Source organism: Cryptomeria japonica, chromosome 8 (genome assembly GCF_030272615.1).
Source record: "Cryptomeria japonica chromosome 8, Sugi_1.0, whole genome shotgun sequence".
Lineage (NCBI taxonomy): Eukaryota > Viridiplantae > Streptophyta > Pinopsida > Cupressales > Cupressaceae > Cryptomeria > Cryptomeria japonica.
In genome coordinates this window covers 595,344,540-595,354,449 of record NC_081412.1, presented here as the reverse complement: position 1 = coordinate 595,354,449, position 9,910 = coordinate 595,344,540, and positions in this window count along the sequence as shown.

The window sequence follows — 9,910 nt, the reverse complement described above, 5'->3', positions numbered from 1 at the left end:
ATGAACAGTTTTCCCATAGACAGTGAATAAATCATATGGCATCTTGAAGTTGCAGATGTATTCCTGCAACACCGATTGGAGTTGACCTTTTTGTTTGAGCATATCTTCACAAAATAGATGGGGTTGGTAGATTTTACTCAAAAGTAATTTACCCTCACCCATAGCAACACTGATATCATCCTTCTGCTTTAGTAGTTGTGTCTTGAGTTCATTCATTTACTTGACTAAGGCAATATTGAGTGCCTTTTCATGGTTCTTTCTTGCAGTTGCTTGAGCAACATCCTCCAAGCATTGTACCTGGTCCTCCACTATGGTACAAAGAATTTTGAGCTTGGATAGAGAGGAGTCGGTACTGGGGAGGTTAGTACTAGGAATTAGACTAGTAAGGGTGTCAACAACAAATTGTATGGCATCCTATTCTTTCTTCTTCCGCAATTCTTCCAGTCTCTTCTATGCAAGTTTAATGCTTCGTAGTAGCTCAGACTCATCTACTGATTGAGTCAGACATGCAAGAGTTAGATCAATAGGATTGGTGGAATCAACCTTCTTGGTTTGATCACTGGTTGCCTTAGGAGTCTGCCCTCCTTCTTTGGCCTTGATCTCCGCTTGTTTTCTCTTCTCTTCTTGTTTCTCCTCTTCCACTCTTTTCTTTTCTTCTTCTTTCTTCTTCTCTGACTCTTTCTTTATCTCCTCTTCTTGTTTCTTCTCCACTTCTTTCTTCTTCTTATCCTCTTCCTGCTTTTTCTTCTCTTCCTCCTTCTTCCTTTCTTCTTCCTTCCTCTTTTCTTCCTCTTTTCTCTTATCTTCTTCTTTCTTTTTCTTCTATTCCTCCTTCTTCCTTTCTTCTTCCTTCCCCTTTTCTTCTTCTTTTCTCTTATCTTCTTCTTTCCTCTTCTCTTCTTGTTTCCTCTTTGCTTCTTCTTGTCTTGCTTTTTCTTCTTGTTCTTTCTCCGCTTTCTCTTTGTCCTATTTCTCTTTCTCAACTTTTTCTTTGTCTGGAGTGACATCCTCATTATCTAATGCATCAACATCAATAGGGTCATTTTGTTCTATCACTCTTTCACCTTGACTATCAAATACCTCATCCAATTTGACTGAAGATAGGTCAGGTTCTTGATCAGCCTGCCTAGTGGCTTCAAATACTTGGTGCATTTTGACAGTAGCTTTAACCTATATATGTGTATCTTTTTCTACTTCAGAGGTTTTACCTTCTAGTAACCTGAGTCGCTGCCTTCTCATAAATAAAATGCCTTTGTACTTATCAATAATTTCAAATAACTTAGAATTTGAAGCATCAGGAAAGTACTGTGCAAATATTTTCTCCCTGATCTCTTGTTCTCTTTCAATGGCAAGGCACCATTTATTATCCAAAGAATCATACAAAGAATTTCGAGTAATAGATTTAATCTCAAAAGGTGACCAATCATTAATACATAAATATTTAATGACCTCTCGTTCTACATCCTCTTTCTCACTATCATTAAAGTCATCAAAATATTCCTTTAAGTCATCAAGCACTTTCCTCCTAATATTCTTTATTGTCCTTTGATAATGTGTCATTGGTTTATAAGAAGTAATATCTATATTTACCGGTGCAGAAGTTGCTGGTACATTACCTGTAGACTTCAACTTTTTGCTTGATTGCCTTGACTTCTTTATTTCAATCTCTAGTTCAGTGTCTTCTAACTCCGATGAGTGTGTCCTAGATTTCCACTTCCTCTCAAATACTTTTGCTGGAATAATCTCAGGTTTCTTTTTGGCTGGTGACTGCTTGGTCACTTTTGGACTGGCAGATGTAACCGGTGCTGATACCGATGGCACTACTTTGCTCTTTTTCTTCTTTGGTTCCTCAATCGGTGTGACCCTCTCCAAGTAGGTATCGGTTCTTTTCTTCTTTGCATCCAGTGGTGAGGCAAGTAGGGTAGAGGCATATCTGATCAATATGTCATTCACCACTTCATACCCCATAGGGTCAGCTACTTCCTTTCTAGGTTCCACCACTTCCATTATGTAGTGATCTGTCCTTATTGTGAAGCAGATGTCATCTTCATACTTCTTCACTAAATCACCAATTATCCTCATTCTCTGGTTCACCTTTAGTTTTAATCCATCAAAATACTTATTTAGAACCTCAAGATATGCAGTTCCCACTACTTGTAGACTTTCCTTAATCTGTCTAGAAACTGGTAGGTCAGTAGACCATTGAACATCACCAACTCTAGGGAAATAACCTTGAAAATAGAAGAATAGATCGACCAGAAGTTGGCCAAACTTGAACCTCAATAATTTGTCATGTTTCATGGAGTTCAGAGTCTCCAACAATTACTTCCATAAATAGGTACATAAGTCATATTTAGTGTCTTCCTTAATCATCCTGTAAGCAACATTTACTATAGCAGTAGGGATAGAATTCATTATGCTGGCATAAAATATCCTATAACCAATCACCATGCAAGCATATTTCACCAGATCATTATTAATGGTGTTGATGGTCATTGCCCATTGGTCACTCATAGAACCGATGAGCTCTGTCATTTAGTTTTGGTGATCTTCCGTAGAACTGGTACTTCTCCAACATTGCAGAATCCGGTGATGGCATGATTTGCTTCTAGTGTGATGTCATGGGTCCACGCGAGGTACATCTTGTCACCATGCACTCTGCTGAGGATAATGTGAATATGTTCTTCTGAGAATTCTTCCAGAAAGTATACCACATTGTGTAGTTTCATCTTCTCAAAGATTCTATACTCCAGTTTAATCTTCTTGTCATCTCCATAGAACAAACCTAGTTGGGAGTGAATTACTAGGGATCCTAGGTCTTCCAACTTACAGTCTATATACCCTGAAATATCTCCCTCGATAATAACTCCAGCGGGAATTTGAGATAGGGCAATTTATCTCATTTTCTTCTGAAGAAACTTAGGTGTATCTACGGGTGCACTAGAACTAGAGTGTGATGTATAAGCCATAACCAAATGCTAAGAATGAATTTCAAAAAATACCTTCATAATCTAAAATTTAGGTTTTGCCAATATCACACACAATACACCACTTTGGTTGCTAGTTCACCACTTAGTGTTCTTCACTGATTGCTTGAAAATGATTGCAAGATTTCACACAAGATTTATTCAAATGCTAAACAAATCGCTCTGGTTGCTCTTCTCTTGGAAATTCTTCTTTCGAAAATAGATAAGTAAAAATGATGATGAAAATCCCTTTTAAACAAACTCTCACCTACCATAATAAATGCATCACCGCTAGGGTACAAACCCTAATTTTGCCTTTTACCACTTCATATCTTCTACTGATTGACAAGTAACATATATCGATAAAGGTCTTTACCGATATAAAATGGGGGTTCAAAATATTTCACCGATATGTTCCCCCTAAGCTTTTCTAAAGCCCAGTTTGTCAGTTCAGAGACTTCCACACTAGGTATAGAAACAAGTTCATCTTGTAACTCTTCTTCTGATTTATTTTTCCAAGTTTTATTTACTTTTGCTTGAATGGTTTCAACATCAATCTTCCCTTCTGGAGTGATCGTTATATCACCTGATAGGTTCTTTCTCAGTCTGCAAGTTCTGACGGTGTGTCCTAGTTTGTTGCAATGATAGCATACCATTCCAGGTGTTCTCCATGGTCCATCATTCATACTTCCATTCTTCCTTCTGCATGTTGCAGTAGTGTGATCACTACCATGATTGATCAAACAAGTTTCTCTCCAACTAGTTGCCACTTGATAACCAACTGACCGATGGTCATAGGTATTGTCCTGGTTGGGATTCTGGTTCACAGAAAGTTTTGGGATAACTCCTTGAGTCCTTGGATGATATCTCCCAGTGTTGTGCAAAACCGACTTGCATTCAAATTCTCTATGCCCAAACTTGTTGCATGCATAACAGTTTCCATTGAATCTATTGGATCTAGGCACATTGTCTTGAAAATAAGGAAAATTGTTGTAGGCCTTGCTTCTACACACATTCGCAATATGTCCCTTTTTGAGACAATTAAAGCAAATAGGTTTAAATTTTTTCTTACCTTTACCCTTGGATGTTGGTTGCTTCTTTGATGCTTTAGCTTTTGTTCTAGAGGTCTCACCTTCCCTATACCCAGAGAAACCAAGTCCAGTGGTATCCTTTGCTGGCTTTGTCGATTCTAGCTTTTGCTCTAGCTTAGCAGTACACTGATTGAATTTGGCAAGTATCTCCTTTGACTCAGTAAGTTCCTTGGAAATAGCAACATTAAATTCCATCAAGGTTGCATTCTCAGAAATAGCCATGTTTAGTTCACCTTACATTTCTTCTTTTTCCACTTTACTCTCCTAGAGATGAGAAGTAAGGGTACTGATTTCTTGCTTCAGCTTGGAGATCTCATGATCTTTGTCTTTTACCAGATCTTCAAGTTTCCTTCTATTCTCAAGCTCTTGACTCATTCTGATCGTCAGTCCTTCCAACTCCCTTCTCAGATTGGCTTTAGATTCATTCAGTTTTTCAACTTCTTCAACTAGGGCTTCCATGTTTGCTTCATCAAAAGACCTATTTTTAGTAAGTTCAATCAGTTTCTCAGCATGCTCTCTTCTCTTGGCCAAAGAGGCTTTATACTTGACTTTGAGTTCATCATAGGCTCTCTCAGTCTAAGTGAGACGATGAGTAAGTTCCCTCACACTGTATTCCTCCATATCTCCTTCCAAGTGGTTAGACTTATAGAAAGGTTGGCTCTGATACCAATTGATGAATACTAAGAGGGGGGGTGAATTAGTATGCCAAAAAATACTATAAGAAAACTCTTAAGTAGTTTAGTAGATAATCGGTGCAGCAGATTCACTAGAAACCCAGTTAAGATAAATGCAAACCAAATAGCAAACAAAGCACTCACCCACAAGAGCACAATCACCATAACACAATATATTTGACATGGAAACCCAAATGGGAAAAACCACGGTGAGAAGAAACTAACAAGTAACTATCTATAGAATAGTAACCAGACTAGTTAAGGTTAGACTGGTTAAGGTCATACAATGTTCTTCATTAGAACATATCCTATTAGGAATCTAGATCTCTGTTAGGAGATAAGTCTTGTTAAAGACTATCCGTTAGAGGATTTAAGATCCACAATTGTGAACCACCTTGTTAGAGGATTTACAAAGGCTTTGTTGAGCCTACCCGGTTAAGGGCTTTGGACTTGTCAAAGATGTGAGTAATCAACAAGTGAATGATCTAGATAATAGTACAATATGCTTAATTAGATCCTTGACAACTCCTTGTTAATGCATTTCAACATTACTTCAGTCTTCTATATCTGCACACTCTATCTCTTCACACATACCTAACCTTCTCTTCAATGATCGCACATAATAACCTTCCCTTTTCTGTGTCACATACAAAACCTAGACATGATGTCCTTATAAAGGAATCTGATTTCATGTCAGTCCAATAAGATTAGACTACAAGTTCCTAGGTACAGTGCATCTAGACACATTTGGTAACACGACACAAAAACACCACCAAAGTGTCGGTGGATGATAACTCATCACACATTACAATAATGCTGGTTGGTAACTCATCACAGATATATATCGGTTAATACAACATACCAATTACCGGTTGTCAAAAAATGAAGACTGGAAGATCGTAGTGTTCTAATAAAAAATTAACTACCACTTGGGTCCTTCGTTCTGCTTGAGATCCTCGTACCACTTGGGGTCATTAGTCAATCTGTGACCGGTAAACCATCTTCTACAAAATACCGATAGTCTAGAGACTACACATTCAATGGCATACAATACCGGTTGAGAAAAACTCATCCATCAAGTAAGTGTGTGTACATTAATGACAATCAAAACATCATCAAAATACCGACAATGATGTTCCAGCAAAAAGTACCCTATGGACATGTGAAAGTTATCTTTTCTTGATCTCCGGGTGCTATTTTAATCTGATTGTATCCTGAGAAACCATCCATTAGAGAAAACATGGAATGTCTAGCAGTTAGATAAACAATGATGTCAATATTCGGCAAAGGAAAGTAATCCTTTGGACATGCATTGTTAAGATCTTTGAAGTCTGTGCATAGTCTAATACTTTTATCTAGTTTAGAAACTGGAACTATTTTTGATACCCATTGAGGACATGCTACAGGTATGATACATCTAGTAATTTCTTCACTTTTGGTTTAACAAGGAGAGCTATATGAGGATGCATCTTCCTTAATTTTTGTTTAATTGGTTTGGCTCCTGGACTGACATTTAAGTGATGCATAATAAGATTTGGATCCAATCCTAGCATGTCTACATATGACCAGGTGAAATTGATTTGTTGTCTTTTGAAGAATTCCATATATTGTTGCATTTCTTGTTCTAATAGAGAAGTTGTTGGATGTAGAATCTTTGGTTGATATGTTATCCCAATGTTAACTACCTTTGTTGGTTCAATCAATATGGATGACCTTTCTTGATAGTATTCAGGTAAGGTGTCAAATCTCCCATCTTTTAGTGCCTCGAGGAGGTTTTCACTATTAGATGTGTCCTTTCTTTTTACTTTTTCTTGGTCTAATGTTGCCAATAAATGGTTTTCAGCATTAGACCTAATATTGTTTTCTTTATTTTCACTTTTGGGATTGAGAGATTTCGCACCCCCCTGACTGGAAGATGCGTTGTTGAAATCCCTTATGAAATTCATTGTGGGTTCGATTGCATTAAGATATAAGGATATGGCATGGTCATTATGAAAGGTATCAATGGCAGTATATCTTTCATTTTCCCAGTCAATAAGTTTAGGATGGATTAGAGGTAAGGGGTCCTCAAGTTGAGATGCTTCAAATGTATTAAGGGTCATGATAGAGATGTCAAATTTTTGATATGTATATGAGTATATAGAATTATACTCTCATCAAAATGAGCTTTTGCAAGTAGCTCCTGGTCATCCTCAATTAAGTCCAAGTCAACCAAATGTGATTTTAATTCAAGTGGGCTAGTTGTTAATGTTTGTCCTGCATACGCATGAACTACATCGACACCTACATCTTCTTCAAAGCAAGTTTCTTCAGCTGATTGTTCAGAATGATAGGAATCCCATTCCCATTCATTAGAATCTATCTCACTTGCAGCTTCCAATTTGCAGATTTGTTCATATAGCATTTGATTTGTTTCTTCTATTTTTCTTGCTTTATCTTTTCTTCTCTCATATTCAACTTCCTCTGGGTTGATATTGAGTTTTATCAACCTTTCTATTAGCTCTCCTTGATTTGTACCAGCTTCTTGTCTATTTTGATTAGGAGTTAACTCTGCTTGGGAAGTGCTTTTAGTTTTTTTTTCCTATTGATTATAAGTTTTCTTCTTTTTCCATTTTATGTTTTCTTGTTCTCGTTGTTTGGCAGATGTTTCTTCTCTTTCAATTGCAATTTTCTCTTGTCTGTCATCATTTTCATCTTTGTGTTGCCTCGAAGAGGTCTCCTTTAGTATAGTAACTTGTCCATACCCTAAGCCTGATTTGTCTATAGCCTATTGAGTATGAGGTTGTATGGGTTCTAAGATACCTTCTTTTCTTTTTTTTATAGGACCCGTTCCAGTGTATCCCATTTTCTGAAGGATGTTAAATCCTTTTCCATATTTTTATGTAGGTATTATGACATTATTGATCTTTTGTTGGACTTCTTCATCCTTGTATAGCCATTGAGGCACATCTTTGTCCTCTATTTCCTCTGATAAGGTACCAGTACTAACAAATGCTCCATCAAATATTGGAAGATGTTTCACAATTGGTTGTTTTTTAGAGTTTGATGGTTTTCCATAGGATTTAGGAGAAAGTGGTAACTGTGACAATGAATATTATTTGTTCGCTCGATCTCTTAGATGCATTTATTTTTCCATACTTGACAAAATTGAGGCAAATGATTTTTCCTTAGATTGTGTGTTTGAAGATGATGCATCCCTATTATGAGGAAAAGTGACCTCTTGAGCCGGTTTTAGATTACTACAATATTGGAATGGATTTGAATCTACTGAGATCATGATTTCCTTCCCATTGTATGGAAACTTCAGGCACTGATGATATGTTGAAGGAATAGCTTTTATGTCATGTATCCATGGTCTTCCCAAGAGTATGTTGTATGATAAATTCAAGTCTAGAACTTGGCATGCTATGTCTTTCTGCAAAGTTCCTACTCTGATGGGCAATACCATAATTCCTTTGGAGGAACGCTCTTCTTCATCATATGATTTGATTGTGATCTTTTTTCGGGGATCAATTGCATCTTCAAAAAAACCTAGAGCACAAACAAGACTTAATGAGAAAATGTTTAAGCCATCTCCCCCATCTATTAGGAGGCATTTAACGCATGTCTTATGAATGAGGACTTTAATATGCAAGAGAACATTGTGGGGTTGTTTCAAGGACATATCATCTTCTTCGATGAATGATAAGTAATGAGGGGTTGTGAGGTGTCCCACCATGGTTTGGAATTGATCTACATCAAGATTTTTGGACACTGTCGTATCTACTAATTCTCTTTCAAGAATTTCTTTGTGTTTAGGTGAAAGCCTTAAAAGTTCTAAGATGGATATTTGTGCAGGATTTTTTTGTAGTTGATCCACTAAATTGTATTGTTTTGAAGTGGATGATGTGCTAGTTGTAGGACTCGGCAAAACAACTTTGGCTTTGCTTCTTGTTATAGCATGATAGGGTTTTTGATGTTGTTTCTCTTTGACGATAATCATGTTTACCATATTATCATATGCATGAGCATAGTTCACCTTTTCTTTACCTTTACTGTTATGAACTGTTGATGATTCACCCTTCTCATAGTTAGGAAGCAGAGTTTTGAAAGATGTGTGAGATTCATTTGCCATATGTCCATCTATCATTATCACTCCATTATGATGTGTGAGATTCATTTGTCGTATGTCCATCTACCGTTATCACTCCATTATCAATCAAATCTTGGATAAAATGTTTTAACTATTGACAATCATCTATTTGGTGCCTCTTGTTTTGATGAAAATCACAATAATGGTTGTCATTCCACCAAGAAAGTTTTACCTTGGGTTCAAAGTTTCTTTCTTCTTGCAAGATAATCAACTTGTTTGCGAGAAGCATCTTTAATGTTGACCCAAGTGGTTCACCAATTTTTGTAAATTTTCTTTGAAAGAAATTGTTGAAAGTTGATTTTTGGTGATTGTTGTTTTGTTGTGCTGCAACTGAGTGATTGGATAAATTGAAAATCGGTTGCTTTGGTTTTAAATTGTTGTTATCAACTATCCCATCATTGACGATATTTTGATTTGTGTTCCAAAATTTGGGATTATCATTGTTGTTGTTGCTAGTATTGTTGTTAGGAGAGTTAACTGTTGGAATCCAAGAACATTGAGAGGGGTGGAGGGGGGGCTGAATCAGTGCTCTACCGATATGATCAATTTTAACCTTATTAAAATTTGCATACACCAACTAATATACCGGTATATAAAGAATTTAAAGAAGTAAATATACCAATAAGCCAATCACATAAATGAGCACCATAACACATAGAATTATACGTGGAAAACCTCAAAGAGGAAAAACCATGGTGGGATTTGTGACCCACAATATCAATTCACTAGCCATATGAAGAGATACTAAAATATATAAGGGGCCTGCATTTGTAGGAAGGCCTACAGCCGAGAGAACATTGCTCAATCACAAAAGGAACCTCACTGACTACATATAAATCCAGACAAAAATCTTGAGAAATGAGTCAACAGCTAAGATAACATCTTTCTATGCCAGAATGCAGTTCTGGTTAAGCTTTGTCTGTTCTGATCTGAAACCCTAAACCCTTTATTGAAATAACCCTTTACAATAATATCCTCATAGACATGATCTCTTTGATGTATTTCACATATCCTTCATTATTTCCTTCCAATTACATATTCACATAA